Here is a 27,049-nt window from a genome sequence, read left to right on the forward strand (position 1 = left end):
TAGCAGAAAAAAACAAACAAAACACAAACAATCTGATTTTAAAATGGGCAGAAGATCTGAATAGACATTTTTCCAAAGAAGACATACAGATGTCCAACAGGTACATGAAAAGTGCTCAACATCACTAATCACGAGGGAAATGCAAACCAAAAACCATAATGAGATATCATCTCATACCTGTTAGCATAGCTATTCATCAAAAAGACAAGAAATAACAAGTGTTGCGAGGATGTGGAGAGAAGGGAACACTTGTGCAATGTTGGTGGAAATGTATAATGGTACAGCCACTATGGAAGACAGTATGGAGGTTGCTCAAAGGTTTAAAAATAGAACTACCATTTTAATCCAACAATTCTACTTCTGGGTATTTATTCAAAGAAAACAAAATCACTATTTCAAAAAGATATCTGCATAACTGTGTTCATTGCAGCATTATTCAGAACAGGCAAAACGTGGAAACAAGCTAAGTGTCCATCGATGAATGAATGGATAAATAAAATGTGGCATAGACACACACACACACACAAATATATACACAAACACTGGGATATATTTAGCCATAAAAAAGGAAATTCTGCCATTTATGACAACATGTATGGAACTTGCGGGCATAAATACTGTATGGTCTCACTTAAATGTGGAATATAGAAAAAGAAACCATTGATATCAGATACAGGGAACAGACTGGTGGTGATGGAGGCAGTAGGGGTGGGTAGGGGTGGGTGAAATGAGTGAAGTTGATCAAAAGGTATAAACTTCCAGTTACAAGTCCTGAGAATGTAATGAAAAAACATAAAAATAAAGACATGCTATTTGAGCAGCAACCTGAAATAAGTAACGGAGAGAACCTGGTGGAGATTTGGAGGATGTTCCTGATTCCAGGGGATCACACTTGGTATAGTCAAGAAAGAGCAAGAACTCTCTGTGGCTGAAGCAGAGTGATCAGGGAGACTGGTGGTAGGAGATGAGTTTGGAGTGGTGGGCAGGGGCCAGACCCTTCAAGGCCTTGGAGGCCTTTGGTGAGGACTTCGGATTTTGTTTTAAGTATGATGGGAAAGTATGGAGAAATTTGAAGAGGGAAATGATATGATTCTATTTACATTTTAAAAGACAACTTTGGTTGCTGTGCAGAAAGAATAGGCTGTGCAGAAGCAGGGAGACAAGTTAAGTGGTTGTGCCGAGTCTAGACAAGAGATGATGGTGGCTTCAAGTAGACTGGAAGCTGTGAAGATGGTAGAAAATGGTTGGATTTGGGACATATTTGAAAGTAGAGTTCACAGAGGAGTTGTGTAGGGGGTTGAATGGTGGCCCCTAAAAAAGATATGTCTACATCCTAACCCCTGGAACCTGTGAATATGACTTTATTTGGAAAAAGGGTATTTGCAGATGTAATTAAGGATCTCTAGATAAGTTCATTCTGGATTATTTGGGTATGTGCTAAATCTAATGACAAGTGTCCTTGTAAGAGATAGAAGAGAAAATGCCACAGACACAGGAAAGAAGGGGAGAAGGCCATATGAAATTGGAAACAGAGAGTGGAGTTATGCAGCCACAAGCTAAGGAATGCCTGGAGTTTCCAGAAGCTGGAAGAGACAAGTAAGGATTTTCCCCTATGGCATTTGGAGGGTAGGCAGCCTTGCCAACACCTTGATTTCAGACTTCTGGCCTCCAGATCTATGAGACAATTAATTTCTGTTATTTTAAGCCACTAAGTTTGTGGTAATTTGATACAGTAGCCCTAGGAAATAGGCTGGTAAATTGGAGACAGTGTGTGAGATGAGTCTGTAGCTCAGGAAGAGGCCAGGGCTAGAGATGTACATTTGGTACATGTCTGTATATTATTACATTGAAGGCCATGACTCTGAAATCAATCAGCAGGAATCAGTGTAGATAAAGGAGAGAAAGGAAGTGATGTCATTGAAGCTAAGGAAGTGATGTCATTGAAGCTAAGGACGTGTGTCAGGGAGAGTGTAACCAAGTTTATCAAATGTTGCCAAAAGGTTCAGTGAGATGAGGACCAAGACTTGGCCACTGGATTTGCTGAGACTGCTCGTGATCTTGTCAAGGATGGTTTCAGTGGCAAGGCAGCAAAGAATTTTAAGCAACTTCCCAAGGTCACCCTGCTAAAGGAGTTCCAGGGCTCAAGGAGACAGAAAAGTTTAAACATTGTCAAATCTTATAGGTTCCATTCTGCTTTGTTATGCAGCTTGACAAGGGGTGTACTCAGATAGAACTGGAATAAATGTTACTTCTCTAGTTTATTGATATAATAGTACTCATCATCATTACGATCGTAGCTATCATTTATTGAATGTTTACTATGTGCTAGGCCCTGTGTTGAATGATATAAAAATATATATATGTAATCTTATCCTTCCATCAACCTTGAGAAGTAGGCTTTATTCCCATTTCACAGATGAACAAATGAAATCAGCTTTGGCACTTAATACTTACTGTAGTTACATCTAACATCAAATGATTCCATATCTAAGGCCCAAGGCATTTTACATTACTTTTGCTTAGGGAATTGTTACAATATCTTTTGCCAGAGACATGGTGATACATTCTTTACTTCTCTTCCACTTCCACTTGGGATTTCTATAACTCCAGAGCAAAGATATTGAAGACCAAGGTACACCTGAAATTTTTACATCTCTACTTGACAGGTGATATAACTGACAAGATGTCAAAACCCACAAGGAGAAAATAATGTTATGGAGTAATTATTATGTATCAGGCACTGTGCTAAACAGTCTACAATGCATGAATTAATACACCTAGTGCTCAATGAGGCTTGGAGTGTTTAAGTGATTTAGCCAAGGACCCATATCTAATAAGAGGTGAGGCTAAAGTTTCAATCCACTTTGGTCTAGTTTTAAAATCCATTTCCTTTACCACAAACTGCTTAAATACCCTACACATTGGGATATTGGTTGTTACCATGAGAAGAGAGTATGAAATTGGGAAGGAACCTATAATGTATCTGGTCTTATCCTACCTTTCTAGATTTTGTTTATGTTCCCTTATATGTACCCTGTGTTTTAGATAAATGTCTTACATTTTCCTGCCTGTTAAGGTTTTGCTCACCATCATTCCCTTTGTTTTAATTCTGTTTATACCTGAAATACTGGCTCAAAGGCTAACTCCTACATGTAGTCTTCCTTGATCTCTCTCAGGGCTGCCCTTCCTTAATAGTTCATAGTTCTCGGGCTTCCCTGGTGGCGCAGTGGTTGAGAGTCTGCCTGCCGATCCAGGGGACGCAGGTTCGTGCCCCGGTCCGGGAGGATCCCACATGCCGCGGAGCGGCTGGGCCCGTGAGCCATGGCCGCTGAGCCTGCGCGTCCAGAGCCTGTGCTCCGCAACGGGAGAGGCCACAACAGTGAGAGGCCCGCGTACCACAAAAAAATAAAAAATAAATAGTTCATAGTTCTCTTACAGAAAGTATCCCTAAGTGCCTTGTACTGAGATTATGTCCATATATTTTTTATCTCTGCTCTAGTCTGTAATGTTCTTTAGAGGCAAAGGCTGTCTTCCTGATCTTTGCATATTGTCAACAGTATCTTTTCTTTAAATGATACTCAATTTGTGGACTTTATTATTTTGAAAAAATAGGAAACTTTTATAAGTTATGATTAAATGCAATCATGCTTTTACAGATACCTTTCTTATGGTTTTAACCATAGGGTCAGCTCTTTCAAAAACAGATTATGCCAATGACTCTCAAATTTTATTGTGCATAGGAATAAACAGTGGATCTTGTTAAAAATGAAGATTCTGATTCTGTAGGACTTGAGATTCTATATTCCTAACAAGCTCCCAGATGATGTCAATGCTGTTGACTCACAAACCGCTTTTTGAGTAATGAGAGATTTTTAATCCTAATGAAACACAATAAATCATTGTCAACAATTAAGGATGTTTCATCTACCTAACTAGGTAATACCCTACATTCCAGACAGGCTAGCCAAATTCCCTTTATTCCCAAGGCCACACATTCTCCAAACATATACCTAGACAAGGAAAAGAGAGAAGGTTATCTTTAATCCACTAAGTAGATGTTCAATTGCTACCTGGAGGACTTTAATAAGGAAAAAAATTCTTTCTCCACTGACTTAGCACCACCTAATTTCTGTGTGCACTGTATTTTCATTTTTGGGATAAGAAAAATTAATTCAGTTGGGAAAATTCTTAAAATCTTGGATTTAGGTTGCTAACAAAGTTTTATGAGTAAAAAGGATTTGAAACTTTAAGATTTATATAGTGTTTAGGGATAGATACTAAGTATTATATGTTTCTCAATTTAGTCTTGGAAAAAGCCTAAGTGAAGTTTTAAAATGTTTACTTTAATACTAAAATGCTTATAAGACTGTTTTTTTTAAGATAAGCAATCCTGGCAAATAATAGCCTTTCTCAGGAATCTGGCAGATTTCTTTTCCTTGGCATTATCAGGCGAGTGACTGACCAAGACTTAGAAAGCATTTTGTGCTGCTCAGTGGAATGCAATAATATATTAATACATCGAGCAAAAATCTAGACAACATTCAGTGGAAATATTTCCATCTTTTGCTTTTATTTTAATTTTCTCTTATTAAAATTTTTTCCTTAGGGGACATCTAAACCAAAGGTGTTCTGAGAATTCTGCATATAGTTTTTCCTAGTTCTTAAATATAAGAGTTTTTAAATATATTTTGAATATATAAGAATGTTTAAGGTAGCACTTAGATATTAATATGTGACGTGTTCTCAAAGGCATGGCAAAGAATGGCAACACCTCCACCTCAGATTTGTAATTATGAAATTATGAGGATCTCACTGTAAGTTTAGATAGGATAATGGTAGCTGCTTAAATCTGAATCTCTCTCTCTCTCTCTCTCTCTCCCTGTCTCCCTGTCTGTCTCTCTGAAGTTGGCCTATAGCCCCACAATTAGGTAATTTGCAGCATAACTGGGAAAAATTCTACGAACTTTATTTTTAAAGAGGAAATAATCATCTAAGGTCAGCATAGTTGGTTCTGGAACTCAGAACAGAGTGAAGTTAGTAGGGAATACAAAGAAGAGAGGTGAATACAGGTGGAATTGGGTCATGGTGGTAGTGGCACACATATAGTGTCAATTAGGGTTCAGCTCCAGAGGTAGAAGGTTCACCTCAAGTCAGAAAATACTGGAAATATATCTAAGCCCTGGTGAATCTGAAAAGGAACTACTAAGGACTCAAAAGGAAGGAGCTCAGGAAGTATATGGAACTAGAGGCAGCAGTCTTGAGAAGTAATTCCCAGCACTTAAGAAACATTTCCAGAGGTGGCCATAACAACTCTTCCATCCCTTGTGCCTTTTTTTTTTTTTTTTTTGCAATGTGACTTTGCATTTTTCCCACTAAGAGATGGAGTTTTGAATCCAGGTTCCTCTTGTGTTCTGTGAGATATAGATTGTGGAAGAAGTGAGACTATGTAACTTCTGAAGCTAGGCCTTAAGAGTCCTTGCAGCTTGCACTTGTGACCTGTTGGAACTCTGAGCCACCATGTGAAGAAGTCAAGCTACCCCACTGGAAATTACATGAACACAAAAGGACATGAAGTTGAAAGGTCTTGAGAGGAGATAATTCCTGGAGAATAAAGTGCCACAAGGAGGATAAAGTGCCACTAGGAAGATAAAGTGCCATAAGGAGGATAAAGTGCCACAAGGAGAAAGTTCCCAGCCCTCCAGTCATCCTAGCAGAGGTTACCAGAGCCATCTTGGATCTTCAATCCCAAATTGCATTGGCATGACTGAGCCCAGTGGATACCATGTGAAGCATAGACAAGCTGTCCCAGCTGAGCTCTTCTCTGCTAACTCACAAAATCATAAGCAAATATTATTTTTAGCCATTAAGTTTTGGGGTGATTTATTATGCATCCATAGATAACCATTACAGAAGGGTACCACTCCTTCCCTGGAAGAAGGAGATAGCCCTGAACTGTTGATGATGAAAGGAAAAAAAGAAGGTGAGTAAAAATAAAATATCCTACTAAACCAACATAGAATTGAAACTAAGAAAAATACAGGATAGCAACAACAGCAATAAAAAAAAAACTTTAAACTGTTTATTTAGAAAACTTCACTCCCTGTAGCAACATTAGAGAACACTCATGAAGTAAGGAACTGAGTTAGTCATCCAAACTCCCCTTTTGCTATTGCTATTCCAGGAAAATGTAACACAAATAAACATGAACAGAAGACAAAAGACACTCAACATCTAATAGAAATTCCAATAATTATAAAGCAGAAAATGATTATCAAGATACTTTGGTGCATTAAAACCTAAAAGATGAAAAATATGAGGCACATAAACACTAACACGACTTTCCAAAATGAATTTAATGTCATTGAACAAGTAATCACTGATATGAGAAAACAGCATAAATCAAAAGTTCGAAGTCTGAAAATAGAAATGGAAAAACAAGAGGAAAATATGAATGGATGCTAAACAAACTCAGGACAAAAACTGAAGGAAAAAACAAAGACATCTCAGGAATGGACAATGAATTACAGGGTATCCAAGGAAGAATAGATATGCCCAAAACAATAGCAAGGGACAGAGGATGAGAAGAAAAAAAATGATTAAAAAAATTAAACTATAATAAAGGTATGTGATAATATATTCAAAATACTAAAAATTATCAACAAAGAACACTATGCCCAGCCAAGCTGTCCTTCAGAAATAAAGAAAAAAATAAAGGCTTACCCAAACAAATGAAAGCTGAAGGAGTTCATCACCACTAGAACAGCCTTGAAAGAAATCCTAAAGGGAGTTCTTTGAATGGAAGTAAAAGGATACTAATTAACATCGTAAAAACATATGAAGGTAGTGTAAAACTTACTGGTAATGGTGAATATATAGTCAAAGTCAGATTGTCTAATGTGGTAATGATATTGCATAATTCACTTATAACTCTAGTTTAAAAGTTAAAAAATACTGAAAATAACCATAACTACAGTAATCCGTTATTGGATATGCAATATAAAACATATGTGAACTGCAACATCAATAACCTAAAATGTGGAGGAAAGGAGAATTGTAAAGTTTAGGAATGCTCTCAAAGTTAAGTTGTTATCAGTTTAAAATAGGGCATTATAATCTTAAGATATTTTACATAAGCCTCATTATAACCCAAGGGGGGAAAACATGTAGTAATTATACAAAAAGAATATAATAAAAAGTCAAAATACAGATAATGAAAGTCATCTAATCACGAAAGAAACCAGCAGGATAAGAAGAAACAAAGAATCTACCAAAAAACCCAAAAACAAAACAACAAATGACAATAGTACACCCTTACCTATCAATAATTACTTTGGACGGCGGAACGGGCTCTCACGTGGAGGCGGGGAAGTTTGGCCTTTGGGAATGATCACTAAGACTCACAAGGGAGACCTGGGCCTTGGGCTCCCAGTGAAAAAGAAGAAGAAGAAAAAGAAGGTAGTTAAAGAACCAGAGACTCAACACTCGATTTTAAACAGTGACAGTTATTTTGCGGAGGCTTGTCCCACAAGAGCCACATCACCCTCGAAGAATATGGTCCAAGAGCAGGCACCCAAAATGCCTCTAATGAAGAAAAAGAAGGGTCACAGCACCGTCTGCGAGGAGCCCCTAGAACCTGAGACCATGTTACGTGCCAGACAGATTGAGCCATCGCCCAGCCCCAGGAAGCAGGCACTTGGTCCATCTGAGTCCCTCGGTAGGGAAAAGAAGAAGAGAAAGTCCTTGCCCCTGGCTCAAGGGTGAAGACTTCCCCAGACCCCAGGCAGGGTGAGGGGGTGACCAGAGCTGGTAAGAAGCTCAAAAAACACAAGAAGGAGAAGAAGGCGCAGGGAGCTACAGCCTTCTCAGCCAGGGACCCTTGGTTCTGTGAGGCCAGGGATGCTTTGTACACTTGCTCAGCTGGGAAAGGTGGCGTCCCTGAGCAGGCAGCCTCGGGACAGAAATGGAAGCAGGGGAGCCCCAGGGAACACAACATGAAGTTGAAGAAGAAAAAGAAAATCCACCAGGAGGGAGATATCCCCCTGGGGCACTCTGAGCTCTCCAGGTCTGTAGAGAGCAGCCGTAGGAAAGGAAGTAAAAAGAAGTCAGTCAAAGTTGAAGCTCCAGAATACATCCCAATAGGAGATGACCCCAAGTCCCCTGTGAAGAAGAAAATGAAGTCCAAGAAAAAGGCAGAGCAGGCAGACACTGAGGAGCCAGCTCTGAAGAGGAAGAAGAGGCAGGAGAGCAGAGTAGCAGGAGAACCTTGGGAGGAGCAGCCAGACACGGACTTGGAGGTAGTGTTGGAAAAGAAGGGCAACATGGACAAGGCGCACATAGACCAGGTGAGGCGAAAGGCCTTGCAAGAAGAGATCGATCGTGAGTCGGGCAGGACAGAAGCTTCTGACACCATGAAGCAGACGGGAACTCAGTTTGGCCAATGGGATACTGCTGGCTTTGAAAATGAGGAACAGAAACTGAAATTTCTCAAACTCATGGGTGGCTTTAAAAATCTGTCCCCTTCATTCAGTCGCCCCCCCTAACATGGTCGGCGGGCCCAGCATGGCCCTCAGCAAGAAGGTGGCCGACACCCTGCAGCAGGATCTGCAGCAGGACTACGACCGGGCCATGAGCTGGAAGTACAGCCGGAGGGCCTGCCTCGGCTTCTCCACGGCTCCGGACAAAATCTTTTATATTGACAGGAATGCATCCAAGTCAATCAAGCTTGAAGGTTAAACTCTCCTGTCTTGTCCCCCAAAGCGGTTCTGTTACGCAGATGAAAGCCATAGGACAGTTGTCTCCAATCGAACTCCTGCAGAGATAAAGGACAACTATGTTGATGCGCTTGGACAAACTGGGGTGAGGGCAGCTCGTTTCAGGAACCAGGAGAACATGTGAGTGGCTGAAACCTACTGTTCTCTGTGTGAAGCTTCCGTCCCTGTTGAAGACAGTGAGTATCAATAGCAGTAGCTCACACTTGTCTGGTGCTTACTGTGTGCCAGGCACATATGTCTCCCTTGCATTAATGTATTTAATCTTCACGATTCTGAAACAGGTGCTATTATTATCCCCATCTTATAGATGAGGAAACTGAAGTTCAGGAATGAAGTACTAACATTGCCTGGGGTCACCCAACCAGTGAGTGCCAAGTGCACTTTTGTGCCCCAAGACCGATGTCACTGTTCACTACACTGAATGTCCCCTCTAGGGAATTTCACCCAGAATACTCATTGGGGATTAAAATGTCTCAACTGAGGAAACAGAAGCTTTATACATGCCTAAAACTCAAACAGGAAGCAGGATTAATGTAAACAGGGAGAAGCAAGCTCATTTTCCCTCCCCCTTCTTGGAGTAGCCACAGGCAAAGAGGCCTCTGGATTGCCACCAAGCAGATGTGGCTGAGCTTCCTCTGCTGCTGGGAAATGTGCTTCTAAACCCATCTTGCCTTTTGCGTCTGCCGTCCTTCCATCCCCAGTGGCAAGCTTGCATTTCATCTTTCTGCTTTAACTGGATGCTGAACAGGCGTTTTAGAGAGCAGGTGGTTAGTCCTCCACGTGAACCGAAGGCACATTAATTCCCAGGGACGTGTTTATTGGATTCTTTTCAATCACGAGGAGGAGAATCCCAGGCGACTTCCCTGGAGGAGGTCGAATGGCAGGAGGCACAGACGTGGGAAGGACAGGGCGTTGCCTTATCAGCCTGGGAACAGTGTTTCCAAGCCTTGAGGCTACGGCCAGCCTCACAAAGCTCCAGGTATAGCCACCCGAGTGACATGTGACCACCTTCTCCGCATTCACCTAGCATTTTACTTCCCAAAATATCAGTTGTGATTGGGCCTTTTTCACACCACTTGGCTTGAACTCCTGCTACAGACATCCTGTCTCAGGCAGGCCTGGACAGCCAGGAAATTCAGTCTCTCACGTGGCAGGGAGTGCTGTCCTGTTGTGGGGGGTTGATTCAGCTTCCCATGAAGGAAACGAATGTTTCCTCTCTGCTCCATCATCCTCAGTGTTGGCTTCATCAGGCTGGTGGAAAGATGGCTGTAGCAGTTCCAGGCAGCGTATCAAGACACTAGACCATTACAGAGGAAGAAGAAAAACCTTCTTGTGGTTCAAGGAAACTTCCAGAAGCCCTTTTGTCATAACTCATTGCCCAGCAGTGGGTCACGTACCCATTCTTGAGCCAGCCCCTGGCATGTGGAGGGAGACTCTCAGGCCAGTCAGGAAGGAAGACTGAGGGTTGGATGCTGGTGAGATGAACAAGGGTCCACTACTGCCCCATGGGGCAGAGGTGAGGCAGGCCTGCCTGGGCCCTGACCAACAAGCATCAGCCAGGTCTAGAGTCCTACAAGTCTGTGTTAGCAGTGATTCAGGTGGGCCACTTCCCTCAGAAGGTGAACTTGGCCTTTCATGGATTCAACCTTGAGATGCGTAACGGAAGAGGCCTACACGGTAAGATTCTGCATTTGAGTTAGCTCTTCAGGGCACATCCCCTTCCAACAGGGGAATAAACCTTTCCCAGTCTTGATCCACACTACAGGAACTTGCCCAGTGTAAAAGGAACCAACCAGTGCTTCTCTAATCGTTTTTATCTTGCTGAGAGATCACACTACAGTTTGGGCCTGCTCGGCTGTCAGGAAGGATTGTGCTCAGCCATCTACCAGATGCTTCCGGAGAGTGTCTGAGCGATTGTCCCTGACCTATCCCCACAGTGGTAGCTCTCATTAGGGTGTGGTGGTCAGGTCTTTCCCCTCTTGCTGTTCAGTATCTTCAGTCTGTGTGTGATAGGATTTGACTTTCTAGCTCAGTGTGGCTGAATGAGTTCCACTTGGCTCGGGAAGGTTTATTAAAGTCTGTTCCTGAAGCAGGGTCTAAACAGAGAAGGCTGGGCAGCCAAGACGGCAAGATGCCAAGTGTCCTCAGATTGAACTTAGCCTTGTCTCGGCTGCTCTCATAGGTGCAGACCACTGTTGCTCTAGTGACAGCTCCTGCCCTGCAGTTAGCTGGGCCTCCGTCCTTTTGTAAATTAAACAACATTGTCTTGAGTCACCTATCCCCCTTTTTCCCCATGTCCTGGGCCCTCCTCAAGCTGTCTGCAAGTTTTTGTGATGTGGTTTCCCATGTTTTTCCTCATTAGTTGACTCCGTGTAGCACACAGCCTGTCTCCACTGGAACAAGGCGGTTTTTGGGTTTTTACTCAGAATCTGGGAGAGAAGGGTGGGAGGTCTGGTATTTAAGCACAGCCAAGGTCTTAGCTGAATATGTAACAACCCTGTTCTCGAACTTGTCGGCTGTTTCTCCCTTGGGGGTTGCTCACTGACTGAAACCCCCTCCTATGGCAAGGTCCTTCCCTCCTTATAACTGCCTTTATCCAGCCGTTCCCCAGACCTCGTGATTCTTAACCACTTTTTTAATCCTTAGGGTGATTCCTGCTGTTTTGCCTTAGGCCACTAGGCCCCTCCCTAAGGCCACCTTTCTGTAACTAGACTGGCCCATCAAAAGTATTTGCCAGATAGACACAGTTCTCCCCTTAAAAACTGTGTGTTCAGCTCTGTGAACTTAGAACAGTTCAGGTTTGTGGTTGGAATAATGCCCCCATGCCCCCCCCCCCACCGTTCAAGTCCTAATCATTGGAACCTGTTAATATGTTGTGATACAAAACAAAAGGGAGTTTAAGGTAGCAGATGGAATTAAGTTTGCTAATTGGCTGACCTTAATATGATTAGACTGGGCCTACCCAGATAATCCAGGATTAGAAGTAGAAGAGGGGACAGAAGAGTCAAGAGACTTGCAAGAAACACTCAACAAGCTGTCACTAGTTTGAAGATGAAGGTACCACCAGCCAAGGAATGCAGGTGACCTCTAGAAGCTGGAAAAGGCAAGAAAACTGATTCTCCCCTAGAGCCTCCAGAAGGAATACAGCCCAGCTGACACCTTCACTTTGAAGGTAAGCCCACTGGACTTCAGACCAGTAGAGCTGTAAGGTGGTAAAATTGTGACGTTTTAAGCCACTAAGTCTGTAGTAATTTAAAGCAGCAATAGAAAATTAATACAGGCCTCATGCAGAAGTTTTTCTCACTTTCACCTTATTTCTTAAAATTTTTTGAATTTTTTTGTGTGTTGTTGTTCCATCATCCTTCATGTAGTAGTAGTAGTAGACCATCTCATGTAGGCCATGGTCTTCAGAGACTGGCTAATTGATTTAGTAACAGGCTGAGGAAACCACACAAGAACACAGAAAATCTAAGCTTCCACCTGGGCCAGGTAACATATGGTTCAGAGGCTGCTTTGGTGTAATGGATACCTGACCAAATGTGAAAGTCCAAGTCCAGGGTAATGGAAGAAGAGCATTAGGAATTCACTGACTCAGGCTTGGGCGCTGATGATGTTTGATGTGTACAGCCTCAAAGTAGATGACTTAAAAGTGCATAATTTATAAATTTGCTGATTGATTTTCATTTGAATAGTATCATATAGTAAAAGTGGTATAGGAAATAATTTTAATGAAAATAATTTTGTGAAATAAAGACCATTTGGGAACATTTGAACAATACCAAAAAAAAATTACTTTGAACATAAATGGATTAAATTCTCCAATGAAAAGACATAGAATAGCTGAATGGATAAAAAGAAAAAAACAAGATCCAGTGATATACAGTTTACAAATACTCACTTTAGCTTTAAAGACACATAGGTTGAAAGTGAAGGAATGGAAAAAGATATTACAAGCAAGTGGTAACCCTAAAAAAACAAGGGTAGCTGTAACCATATCAGACAAAATAGACTTTAAACTAAAAATGGTAAAAAGAAACGAGGTCATTATATAATGATAAAGGGGTAAAACAAAAATATTACAAATATTTATGCACCCAACAACAGAGCACCTAAATAAATATATAAACCAAATGGAAACAAAACTAAAATGAGAAAAAAACCCAGCAATACAATAATAGTTGGGGATTTTAATACCCCATTCTCAACAATAGATAAACTATCCAGACAGAGAATCAGTTAGGAAACAACAGATTTGAACACTATTGACAAATGAACCTAATAGACATATACAGAACAGTCTATCCAACAACAGCAGAACACTCATTCTTTTCAAGCATACATGGAACATTTTCTAGAATAGACCATATATTAGGCCACAGACAAGCCTTGGCAAATTCAAGAAGATTGAACTCATACCAAGTATCTACTCTGACCACAATAGCATGAAACTAGAAATCAATAACAGGAGGAGGAGGGGGATCAAGATGTTGGAGTAGGATGACACAGAGCTCACCTCCCCCCACAAACACATTGAAAATACATCTACATGTGGAACAATTCTCATGGGAAATTAAGCAGAAGTGGAAACTGGCAGAAGAACTATACAACCAAAGCTGCAAGAACAATCTCCACATAACTGGGTAGAACAACAACAAAAAAACCAAAAATGCATCAGGTCAGGACCTAAGCCCCTGGGGGGATCTATAAGGAAGAGAAGGTCTGCACAGGCAAATCTGCCTTGGGGAGAGAGAGCAAGTCAAGCAAAAATCTAGGCATCCCAGACCCAGTGTCCTGCATGGAAGACACAAGCCCCTTTTCTGTTGGGAAATTTGTTGAGACAGACAGAAGGGATGGAGAAGCCTAGGCTTTACTTGCAAGGAGTGCACTCATGTTGGTTTGCCAACAGTCAGGTGGGAAAGAGCCTTACACTGGTGGCTGCTGTCTTGTCACACTCCCCAATCCAAAGGCATGAACATCCCAGCCCCACTCACTCCACATCACAGCCTGGTACAAGATATGGGCAAAGACTTGGTCTAGCCGTGCAGAGACAGACTGAGATGCCTGGGGTGTGATCCAGGTGGGATGAATGTGGCCATCGTCAGCATGTGCAAGGAGTGGTACAACAAGAGCATGATAGGATTAAGTGCTGAATCTCAGGCAGACAGCGCCTGGGAGAATGCTCAATCTGGCTACACAGAGACAGCCTGGAGGGCCTAGGGTGTGGTCCAGGTTGGGTTGTGGCAACCATTTTCAGCATGCTCTAAGGCATGCAGTGGTTTGTCTTCCAGTGAGAGCACCCTAGCTCTGCTCACTCCACAGTGCAGTAGACAAGTCCTGAGAGAAGTCTGCCACAGAGGCAGCATAGATATTAGATGGCAGTGCAGCCACCTCAATTCCTGCAAGCACAACTCCCCAACTCAGAGCTCCAGCCTACTCAAGGGCACAGACTTGTACTATATCTGGGATGAACTCAACAGATAAAAGAACATGACCTTGGTCTGCCACTGAGCAGAACTACAGATGACTACACGGTTAGTGAATATGTCCTCTGTTACTGCACAAGCCTCACTTCCTTCAGCAATCATCTCCTTTAAGCCAGAGCATGCATTCAAGGGCAATGGAACCAGATCAAACCCAATCTTCAGGGTTTCTACTCCAACAACTGGGGAGCAGACCCCACCCCTGACAGGGCAACAAAAGGCAGTAAGCAGAAGCCCCACATGGCAACTTGCACAGCTCTAGATACTCCAAAACAAACCACAGCACATCAAGGGGATAATGACCAACACATCCTGAGGAAAGACGTGGCTGGCATCCATACCAAAACCAGCCCTTGCACCAAAAACATTGGACACACACAGTATACACAGGGATGCTTCCACATAAAGCACCCTTCAAAACCAGAGTAGATAACTGTTTCTCCTAAATTCACAGAGAAAGTTATGTTAAAAAAAAAACCAAACACAAATGCAGAAGAACCATTCCCAGTTTATTTTTTTAAAAAAGAGAAATATACTAAAACAAATATTAAACAGAGTTCAACAGTTTACTAGACTGTGAGTTCAAAGAAGTGGCAATACAAATGCTAACTGAATTAAAGATTATTAATAGAAATGCAGATCACTGTAACAAGGAACTAGAAACTATACAGATGAACCAATCAAAAAATGACAATTTGATTGCCAAGATAAAAACAAATCTAGAAGCAATGAATAGCCAACTAAATGACAAAGAAAGAATAAGTGATTTGGAATATAGATTAGTGGAAATTCCCCAATCAGACATCAGACAGAAAGACAAATAAAAAAAAAATGAACACGACATACGAGATCTATAGAAAAATATAAAACATGCCAACCTATATATAATAGGGGATACAGAAGGAGAAGAGAAAGAGAAGGGGATCAAAATGTATTTGAAGAAATTATGGCTAAAAGCTTCCCAAACCTAAAGAAGGAAACATTTATCAAAGTACAGGAAGCACAAAGGGTCCCAGACAAAATGAATGCAAACAGACCCACACAGATATATCATAATTCAAGTGGCAAAAGTGAAAGATAAAGAGAGAATATTAAAGGCAGAAAGAGAAAAACAGAGTCAGTTACAAGGGAACCCCCATAAAGCTCTCAGATGACTTCTCTGCAGAAACTTTGCAGGCCAGAAGAGAGTTGCATGATTTATTCAAAGTGCTGAAACATAAAAACCTGCAACCTAAGATACTCTACACAGCAGGACTGTTCTTTAGAATAGAAGGAGAGGTAAAAAATTTTTCAGATAAGCAGAAACTAAAAGAGTTCAGCAATACTAAACCTACCCTAAAAGAAATATTGAAGGGTCTTCTCCAAATAGTAAAGAAGCAAGAAGCTATAGGAAAGGGGAAATCACAATAGGAAAGGCAAATATATAAAAGGATTGAAGATTACTTAAATAAAAAAAGTGCATAGATTTAAAAACAATAAAAAAATTGTAAAATCAATTATAAAAAACAGCAAAAGGATAAGAATGAAGATGTAAAATATGACATCAAAATCATAAAGGGGGGGAGGGGAGGAAGAAAATGTAGATCTTTTAGAATGTGTTTAAACTTATATGACTACCAGTCTAAAGCAAGCAGATACAGTAATGGGTTCACATATTTGAACTCCATGGTCCACAAATCAAAAATACACCTTAGGTTAACAGAAACCAAAAAGGAACTCAATTATTACAAAAGAAAATCATCAAACCACAAAAGGAAAATCAAAAAGAAGAAATGAAGAAAGAGGAACTACAAAACAACAAAAAAATAAGGAATAAAATGGCAATAGGTACATGTCTATCAATAATTTTTTAAATGTCAATGGACTAAATACTTCAATCAAGACAGAGAGTGGCAAATTGAATCGGAAACAAGAACCTACAATATGCTGCCTATACCTAAGGGCAAAAGACACACAGAGTGAAAGTGAGGGAATGGATAGAGGTATTTCATGGAAATAGAAATGACAAGGAAACAGGGGTAGCAATACTCATATCAGATAAAATAAACTTTAAAACACATAACTATAAAGAAAGACAAAAAAGAGCATTATATCATGATAAAGCAATAAATATAAGAAGAGGATATTACACACATTAACATATATGCACTCCATATAGGAGTGTCTAAATATATAAAACAAATACTAACAGACATGAAATGAGAAATTGACAATACTACAATAATAGTAGGAGACTTTAACACCACAGTGACATCAATGGACAGATCATCCAGACAGAAAATCAATAAGGCAACAGTGGTCTTAAATGACACAATAGGCCAGTTGGACTTAGTTGATATCTGCAGGACACCACATCCCCCTAAAATCAGAATGCACATACTTTCAAGCAAATATGGAATGTTCTCTAGGATAGACCACAAACTAGGTCAAAAAGCAAACCTCGCAAAGTCAAGAGTATAAAATTATTTCAAGTATATTTTCTGACCAGAATGGTATAAAGCTAGAAAACAGTCACAGAAATAAAAATGGGGGGAAAAAATTACATGGAGACTAAACAAGATGCTACTAAAAAAACAATGGCTCAATGATGAAATCAAAGAATAAATCAGAAAATACCATGAGACAAATGAAAATGAAAACACAACTTTACAAAATCGATGGGATGCTGCAAAAGCAGTCCTAAGAGGGAAGTTCATAGTACTACAGACCTTACTCAAGAAACAAGAAAAATCTCAAATAAATAACCTAACCTACCATCTAAAAGAATTCGAAAAAGAAAAAACAAAAACCAAAATCAGCAGAAGAAAGGAAATAATAAAGATCTGAGAGGAAATAAATAATCAAGGTCAAAAGATGAATAAAACCAAGAGCTGATTTTTTGAAAAGATAAACAAAATTAACAAACCTTTCACTAGACCACCAAGAAGAAAAGAGAAAGGACCTAAATAAACAAAATAAGAAATGAAAGAGGGGAAAGAGCAACTGATACTACAGAAATACAAAAGAATTATAATAGAATATTAGGAACAGTTATATGCCAACAAATTGGACAACCTAGAAGAAATGGATGAGTTGCTAGAGGTTCCCTGCAAAAACAGAGTCAGAAAGAAACATAGTTCGAACAGTCTGTTCACTAGAAGTGAAATATTATCTGTGATAAAAATACTCCCTGCAAACAAAATTCCAGGACAGAATGTCTACTGGGTAATTCTATCAAGTATACAAAGAACAACATATCTATCCTTCCCAAACTATTCCAAAAAATTGAAGGGGAGGGAACATGCCCAAATTCATTTTAATCACCCTAATACCAAAATCAGTCAGATACTACAAAAAAAAATTACAAGACATATCTTTGATGAATGTAGATGCCAAAATCCCCAACAAAATTCTAGCAAACTGAATCCAACAATACATAAAATGTATCATACATAATTATCACTTTGGACTCATTCCAGGGTCACTAGAATGGTTCAATGTATGCAAAGCAATCAATGTGATACACCACATTAACAAAAGGAGAGACAATAACCAAATGATTATCTCAACAGGTGCAGAAAAAAATTTGACAAAATTTAAAATCCATTTATGATAAAAAAAACTTTCACCAAAGTGAGTATAGAGGGAACATATCTCAACATAATGAAGACCATTTATGACAAACCCATAGCTAACATCATACTCATTGGTGAAAAGCTGAAAGCCTTTCTGCTAAATTCAGCAAAAGGACAAGGATGCCCACTCTCAGTGGTTTTATTCAATACAGTATTGGAAATCCTAGCCACAGCAGTCAGAAAAGAAAAAGAAATAAAAGGTATACAAATTGGAAGGAAGAGGTAAAACTGTCACTACTTACAGATGACATGATACTCTAAATAAGACCCTAAAGTCTCCACACAAAACTATTAGGACTAATAAATCAATTCAGCAAGGTAACAGGATACAAGATTAGTATACAAACATCTGTTGCATTTCTTTACACTTATAATGAAATACCCAGAAAGAGAAAGTTAAAAAAAAAAACATTTAAAATTGTGTCAAAAAATGAAATATCTAGGAATAAACTTAACAAAGGAGATGAAAGACAAACACTGCTAAAGGAAATTGAAGATGATTCCAAGAAATAGAAAGATATCCCAAGCTCTTGAACTGGAAGAGTTAATATTGCTAAAATGGCTGTACTGCCAAACAATCTACAGATTTAATGCAATTCCTATCAAAATACCAATGACAGTCTTCACAGAACTAGAAAAAATAATCCTAAAATTTATATGGAACAACAAAAGACCCCAAAATGCCAAAGCAATCCTGAGTCAAAAGAACAAAACTGGAAGAATAATCCTATTACACTTCAGACTATACTACAAAACTACAGTAATCAAAACAGTGTGGAACTGGTGCAAAAACAGACATATAGATCAATGCAAGAGAATGGAGAGCCAAGAAATAAACCATGCACCTATGGTCAAATAGTCTATGACAAAGGAGGCAAGGATATACAATGCAGAAAAGACAGTCTCTTCAATAAGTGGTATTGGAAAAGCTGGAAAGTTACATGTAAATCAATGAAATTAGAATACTTCCTCATACAATATACACAAATAAAATCAAAATGGTTTAAAGACATTAGTGTAAAAAATAACATCATAAAACTCCTAGAAGAGAGCATAGGCAAAACATTCTCTGACACAAATCATAGCAATATTTTCCTAGGCCAGTCTCTCAAGGCAAAATAAATAAAAGCAAAAATAAACAAATGGGACCTAAACCAACTTAAAATCTTTTGTACAGCAAAGGAAGCCATTAACAAAATGAAAAGAAAACCTATGGAATGGAAGAAAATATTTGCAAATGATATGACCAACAAAGGGTTAATACCCAATATACAAACAGTTCATGCAACTCAGCATTGAAAAAATAAATAACCCAATCAAAAAAAATGGGCAGAAGACCTAAATAAACATTTTTCAAAGACACACAGATGGCCAACAGGCACATGAAAAATGCTCGACATCACTAATTATTAGAGAAATGCAAATCAAAACCACAATGAGGTATTACCTCACACTGGTGAAAATGGCTGTCATGAAAAAGTCTATAAATAATAAATGCTGGAGAGGCTGTGGATAAAAGGGCATCCTCCTATACTGTTGGTGGAAATGTAAATTTGTATAGCCACTATGGAAAACATTATGGAGAGTTCAAAACAAAAAACCCCCTAAAAAACAGACTACCATATGATCCAGTAGTAACATATCTCAGTATATATCTGTAAAAAATATCTTAATTGGAAAAGATACATGCACACCAATGTTCATAGCAGCACTATTTAAAATAGCCAAGACATGGAAACAACACAAGTGTCCATCAGTTGATGACTGATGTAAGAAGATGTGGTATATATACACCATTGAATATTACTCAGCCATAAAACGAATGAAATATTGACATTTGCAGCAACATGGATGGAGCTAGAGGATATATTTAGTGAAGTAAGTCTGCCAGAAAAAAAACAATAGTATATGATATCACTTAAATGTGGAATCTAAAAAATAATACAAATGAATTTATGTACAAAACAGAAACAGATTCACAGACATAGAAAAAACAGTATGGTTACCAAAGGCGAGAGAGAGAGGGACAAATTGGGAGTGTAGGATTAACAGATACAAACTATTACACATAAAATTATAAACAACAAGTATTTACTGTACATCACTGGGAATTATGTTTATTATCTTGTAATAAACTATAATGGAATGCAATCAGAAGAAATTGTCTGAATCACTATGCTATATACCTGAAACTGACAAAATATCATAAATCAACTACATCAATTTAAAAAAACCCCACAATATATGGAAAGAAAGAATAGGAGGAAAACTATAAAAATTACAAATACAAGGAAATTAGAAAACAGTCTCCTGAACACTAATGGATAAAGAAATAAATTAAGGGAGAAATCAAGTATCTTAAGCAAAAGGAAAACAGAAACACAACATACCGAAACTTATGGGATGCTACAAAAGGAGTTCTAAGAGAAGTTTATAGCTGTAAGTGTATATACAAGAAAATGGAAGGTTCTCAAATGAACAGCCTAAATGTATACCTCAAGTAAGTAGAAAATAAGAATTATGCACAAAGTTAGCATAAGGAAAGAAATAATAAAGATGAGAGCAGAAATAAATAACTTTGAGAACAGAAAATGAAATAGAATTTACAAACTTAAGAGTTTGTTCTTTGAAAAGATAGATATAATTGACAAAACTTTAACTAGACTAAACAAACACACAAACAAAAAGACAAAGGATCGAAATAAACAAAATTATAAGATGGCAGAGTAGAAGGATATGAGCTTACCCCTTCTTACAAAAACACCAAAATCACAACTAACTGCTGAACAACCATTGATAAAACAAAACAAAACAAAAACACTGGAAACTGCCAAAAAAGGGACCCTACACCCAAAGAAAAAGAAGAAGCCACAATGAGACAGTAGAAGGGGCCCAATCATGATAAAAGCAAATCCCATACCCACCAGGTGGGCAACCCACAAACTGGAAAATAATTATACCACAGAAGTACTCCCATAGCTGTGAAAGTCCTGAGCCCCATGTCAGGCTTCCTAGCCTTGGGGTCTGGCAATGGAAGGAGGTGCTCCTAGAGAATCTGGTTTTGAAGGCCAGTGGGGTTTGACTGCAGGAATTCCACAGGACTGAGGAAAACAGAAACTCCACTCTTGGAGGGCATGCTCATGGCCTAGTGCACACAAGGACCCAGGGAAAAAGCAGTGGCATCATAAGAGACTGGGCCAGACATACCTACTAGTACCGGAGGGTCTCCTGCAGAGGTGGGGGGTGGCTGTGGCTCACTGCAGGGAAAAAGACACATGCAGTAGGAGTGCTGGCAAGTACTCATTGGAGTGAACACCATGGAGGCCCACCGCCCCCCAAGAACTAGCCTCACAGAACAGCCTGTAGGCTCCAGTGCTGGGATGCCTCAGGCCAAACAACAAAAAGGGCGGGAACACAGCCCCACCCCAAAGCAGACAGGCTGCTTAAAATCTTCCTGAGCCCACAGCTGCCCAATAAACACACCCCTTGACACTGCCCTGCCCACCAGAGTGACAAGACACATCTCCACCCACCAGTGGGCAAGAGCAAGACCTTCCCAACAGTAAGCCTGCACAAACCTCATAGACAGTTTTATCCACCAGAGGGCAGAAAGCAGAAGCAAGAACTACAACCCCATAGCCTGCAGAATGGAAAACACAATCACAGAAAGATAGACAAAATGAGATGGCATAGGAATAGGTCCCAGATGAAGAAACAAGATAAAAGTCCAGAAGAACTAAGTGAAGTGGAGATAGGCAATCTACTGGAAAAATAATTCAGAATAATGATGGTGAAGATGATCCAAGATCTCAGTAAAAGAATAGAGGCACAGATTGTGGAGATACAAGAAATGTTTAAGACCTAGAAGAACTACAGAAAAAAAAAAAAAGAAATGAAAAATACAATAATGGAAATAAAAAATACACTAGAAGGAATCAATAGCAGAGTAACTGAGGCAGAAGAATGGATAAGTGAGATGGAACACAGAATAGTGGAAATCACTGCCACGGAACAGAATAAAGAAAAAAGAATGAAAAGAAATGAAGACAATTTAAGAGACCTCTGGGACAATATTAAATGCACCAAATTCACATTATAAGGGTGCCAGAGGAGAAGAGAGAGAGAAAGGACAAGAGAAAATATTTGAAGAGATAGTAGCTGAAAAATTCCCTAAGATGGAAAGGAAACTGTCACCCAAGTCCAGGAAGCACAAAGAGTCCCAGGCAGGATAAACCCAAGGAGGAACATGCCAAGACACATAGTAATCAAACTGATAAAAATGAAAGACAAAGAAAAAACATTAAAAACAACAAGGGAAAAGCAACAAATAACATACAATGGAACTCCCATAAGGTTATCAGCTGATTTCTCAGCAGAAACTCTGCAGGCCAGAAGGCAAGATAAACTTACCTGCAGGCATGATAAATTTAATGTGATGAAAGAGAAGAAACTTCAACTAAGAATACTCTACCCAGCAAGGCTCTCATTCAGATTTGATTGGAGAAATAAAAAGCTTTACAGTCAGGCAAAAACTAAGAGAATTCAGCACCACCAGACCAGATTTGCAACAAATGCTAAATGAACTTCTCTAAGCAGAAAAGAAAAGGCCATTACTAGAAACAAAATTATGAATGGAAAAGCTTACCAGAAAGGCAAATATAAAGTAAAGGTAGGAAAACATCTGAACACAAATATGATATCAAAACTAGCAACTGTGAGAAGAGGAGAGCACAAATGCAGGATATTGGGAATGCATTTGAAATTAAAAGACCAGCAACGTAAAATAATCTTGTTTATATACAGACTGCTATATCAAATCCTCATGTTAACAGACTGAAAATCTACAACAGGTACACACACAAAAAAGAAAACGGAATCCAAACACAACATAAAGTTAGTAATCAAATCACAAGAGAACAAAAGAGGAAAGGAAGAAAAAAGACCTACAAAAACAAATCTAAAACAATTAAGAAAATGGCAATAGGATCATACATATTGATAATTACCTTAAATGTAAATGGATTAAATGATCCAACCAAAAGAGCTAGACTGGCTGAATGGATACCAAAACAAGACCCATATATATGCTATCTACAAGAGACTCACTTCAGATCAAGGGACACATACAGATGGAAAGTAAGACGATGAAAAAAGGTAATCGATGCAAATGGAAATCAAACAAAAATTGCAGTAGCAATACTCATATCAGACAAAATAGATTTTAAAATAAAGACTGTTGGGGCTTCCCTGGTGGCGCAGTGGTTGAGAGTCCGCCTGCCGATGCAGAGGACATGGGTTCATGCCCCGGTCCGGGAAGATCCCACATGCCGTGGAGCAGCTGGGCCCGTGAGCCATGGCCACTGAGCCTTCGCGTCCGGAGCCTGTGCTCCACAACGGGAGAGGCCACAGCAGTGAGAGGCCCATGTACCGCAAAAAAATAAATAAATAAATAAATAAAGACTGTTATGAGACAAAGAAGGACACTACAGAATAATCAAGGGATCAATCCAAGGAGAAGATATAACAATTGTAAATATATATGCACCCAACATAGGAGCACCTCAATAAATAAGGCAAATACTAACAGTCATAAAAGGTAAAATGGACAGTAACACAATAACAGTGGGAGACTTTAACAGCCCACTTCCACCAATGGACAGATCAGCCAGAGAGAAAATCAACAAGGAAACACAGGCTTTAAATGACACATTAGATCAGATAGACTTAATTGATATTTATAGAGCATTCCATCCAAAAGTAGCAAAATATACATTCTTCTCAAGTGCACATGCAGCATTCTCCAGGATTGATCACATACTGGGCCACAAAGTGAGCCCCAGTAGATTTAAGAAAATTGAAATCATATCAAGCATCTTTTCCAGCCACAACACTGTGAGATTAGAAATCAACTACATGAAAATAGCTATAAAAAACACACACACCTGAGGCTAAACAATATGCTACTGAACAATCAATGGATCACTGAAGAAATTGAGTATAAACAAAATGCTACTAAACAACAAATGAATCACCAAAGAAATCAAAGAGGAAATCAAAAAATACCTAGAGACAAATGAAAATGAAAGCACGAAGATCCAAAATCTATGGGACGTGGCAAACACATTCTAAGAGTGAAGTTTATTGTAATACGATCTTAACTTAGAAACAAAACAAAACAAAAAATCTCAAATAAACATACTAGCTTTCCACCTAAAGCAACTAGAGAAAGAAGAACAATTAAAAAAAATAAGAAAACCCCCAAAGTTAGTAGAAGGAAAGAAATCATAAACATCAGAGCAGAAATAAATGAAATAGAGACGAGGAAGACAATAGAAAAGATCAATGAAACTAAAAGTTGGTTCTTTGAAAAGATAACAAAATTGATAAACTTTTGGTCAGACTCATCAATAAAAAAAGAGAGAGGGCTCAAATCAATAAAATTAGAAATGAAAAGGAGAAGTTACAACAGACACCACAGAAATACAGAGGATAATAAGAGACTACTACAAGTAACTGTATGTCAATAAAATGGACGACCTAGAAGTAATGACAAATTCTTAGAAAGGTACAATCTTCCAAGACTGAACCAGGAAGAAATAGAAAATATGAACAGATCAACCACAAGCACTGAAATTGAATATATGATTTTAAAACTCCCAACAAAAAAAAAACCCAGGACCATATGGCTTCACAGGCAAATTCTATCAAACTTTTAGAGAAGAGTTAACACCTATCCGTCTGAAACTCTTCCAAAAAATTGCCAAGGATGCAACACTCCCAAACTCATTCTATGAGGCCACAATCACCCTGATGCTAACACCTGACAAAGATACCACAAAAAAGAAAATTACAGGTCAATGTCACTGATGAATATATACACAAAAATACTCAACAAAAATCTAGCACACCACATCCAACAATACATTAAAAGGATCATACACCAGGATCAAGTGGGATCTATCCCAGGGATGCAAGGATTTCTCAATCCACAAATCAATCAGTGTGATATACCACATTAACAAATTTAAGAATAAAAACTATATGATCATCTCAATAGATGCAGAAAAATCTTTTGACAAAATTTAACACCCATTTATGATAAAAATTCTCCAGAAAGTGGGTATAGGGGAAACTTACCTCAACATATTAAAGGCTGTATATGACAAACCCTCAGCTAACAACATAATAAATGGTGAAAAACTGAAAGCATTTCCTCTAAGATCAGGAACAAGACAAAGATGTCCAGTCTTGCCACTTCTATTCAACATAGTTTTGAAAGTCTTAACCAAGGAAATCAGAGATGAAAAAGAAATAAAAGAATCCAAATTGGAAAAGAAGAAGTAAAACTGTCACTGTTTTCAGATGACATGATACTATACATAGAAAATCCTAAAGATGCTACCAGAAAACTACTAGAGCTCATCAATGAATTTGGTAAAGTTGCAGGATACAAAATTAGTACACGGAGATCTGTTGCATTCTATACACTAACAGTGAAAGATCAGAAAGAGAAATTCAAGAAACAACCTCATTTACCATTGCATCCAAAAGAATAAATTACCTAGGAATAAACCTACCTAAGGATACTCCTAAAACTATAAGATGCTGATGAATGAAATCAAAGATGACACAAACAGGGCTTCCCTGGTGGCGCAGTGGATGAGAGTCCGCCTGCCGACGCAGGGGACACGGGTTTGTGCCCCAGTCTGAGAAGATCCCACATGCTGCGGAGCAGCTAGGCCCGTGAGCCATGGCCGCTGAGCCTGTGCGTCTGGAGCCTGTCCTCCACAACGGGAGAGGCCACAACAGTGAGAGGCCCATGTACTGCAAAAAAAAAAAAAAAAAAATAGATGACACAAACAGATGGAAATATATACCTTGTTCTTGGATTGGAAGAATCAATATTTTCAAAATAACTATAGTACCTAAGGAAATCTACAGATTCAATGCAATCCCTATCAAATTACCAATGGCATTTTTCACAGAAATAGTGCAAAAAATCTTAAAATTTGGACAAAAAAATATAAATAAAGAGGAGACATTACAAGTGATACCACAGAAATACAAAGAATTATAAGAGGTGACTGTGAATATGCCAACAAACTTGACAACCTAGAAAACATGAATAAATTCTTAGAAACATACAACCTACCAAGACTGAATCATGAAGAAATAAATAAATTTGAACAGGCCAATTTCAAGTAAGGATATTGAATCAGGGATCAAAAATCCCCCAACAAATTTAAGCACAGGACCAAATGGTTTCACTGGTGAATTCTACCAAACATTAAAGGAAATTAATACCAATTATTTTTAAACACTTCCAAAAAAATAGATGGGGAAGGAACACTTTCAAACTCATTTTATGAGGCTGGAATTACCCTGATGCCAACAACAGACAAGGACACTACAAGAAAAGAAAATTACAGACTAATCTCCATCATATGTATAGATGTAAAAATCCTCAACAAAATATCAGAGAATACAATTTAGCATCACACTAAATGGATTTTACTCTATGATAAAGTAGAATTTATTCCAGGTATTCAAGTTTAAGTTTAGTTGAACCTCTACAAATCAATTTGATACACTACATTAACAAAATCAAGAATGAAAACCATATGATTATCTCAAAAGATGCAGAAATAAGCATTTCACAAAATTCAACATCCATTTATGATAAAATATCTCAACAAAGTGTGTAGAAAGGGAACAAACCTCCATGTAATAAAGGCCATATGTGACAAGCCCACAGCTAGCATCATCCTCAATAGTGAAAAGCTGAAAGCTTTTCATTTAAGATCAGAAACAAGACAAGGTTGACCACTCTTACCACTTTTATTCAACATAGAATTGGAATTCCTGGCCAGAACAATCAGGCAAAAAAGAAAAAGAGAATGTACCCAAGTTGGAAAGGAAGAAGTAAAATGGTCTCTGTTTGCTAATAACATGATTTTATATATAGAAAATGCTAAAGACGTCACTAAAAACCTGTTAGGTCTAATGTATAAATTTAGTATAGTTGCAGGGTACAAAATTAACATACAAATATCAGTAGTTTTTCTATATACCAATGAGGGATTTTCTGAAAATAATAAATGATCCCATTTACAATAGAATCAAAAACAATAAAAATATTTAGAAATAAATTTAACCATGGAGGTGAAAGATCCCTACACTAAAA

At 38.7% G+C, this 27,049-nt stretch overlaps 1 pseudogene; it reads left to right on the forward strand.

Annotated features, from left to right (window-relative positions):
• The first annotated feature begins 7,313 nt into the window (after positions 1-7,313).
• Positions 7,314-10,307, forward strand: LOC111186079 (lysine-rich nucleolar protein 1 pseudogene; annotated as a pseudogene).
• The last annotated feature ends 16,742 nt before the right edge of the window (positions 10,308-27,049 follow it).

The sequence above is a fragment of the Delphinapterus leucas genome, chromosome 5, assembly GCF_059928025.1.
Source record: "Delphinapterus leucas isolate spDelLeu-1000000601 "Yukka" chromosome 5, BTC_Dleu_Yukka2, whole genome shotgun sequence".
Taxonomy (NCBI): Eukaryota; Metazoa; Chordata; class Mammalia; order Artiodactyla; family Monodontidae; genus Delphinapterus; species Delphinapterus leucas.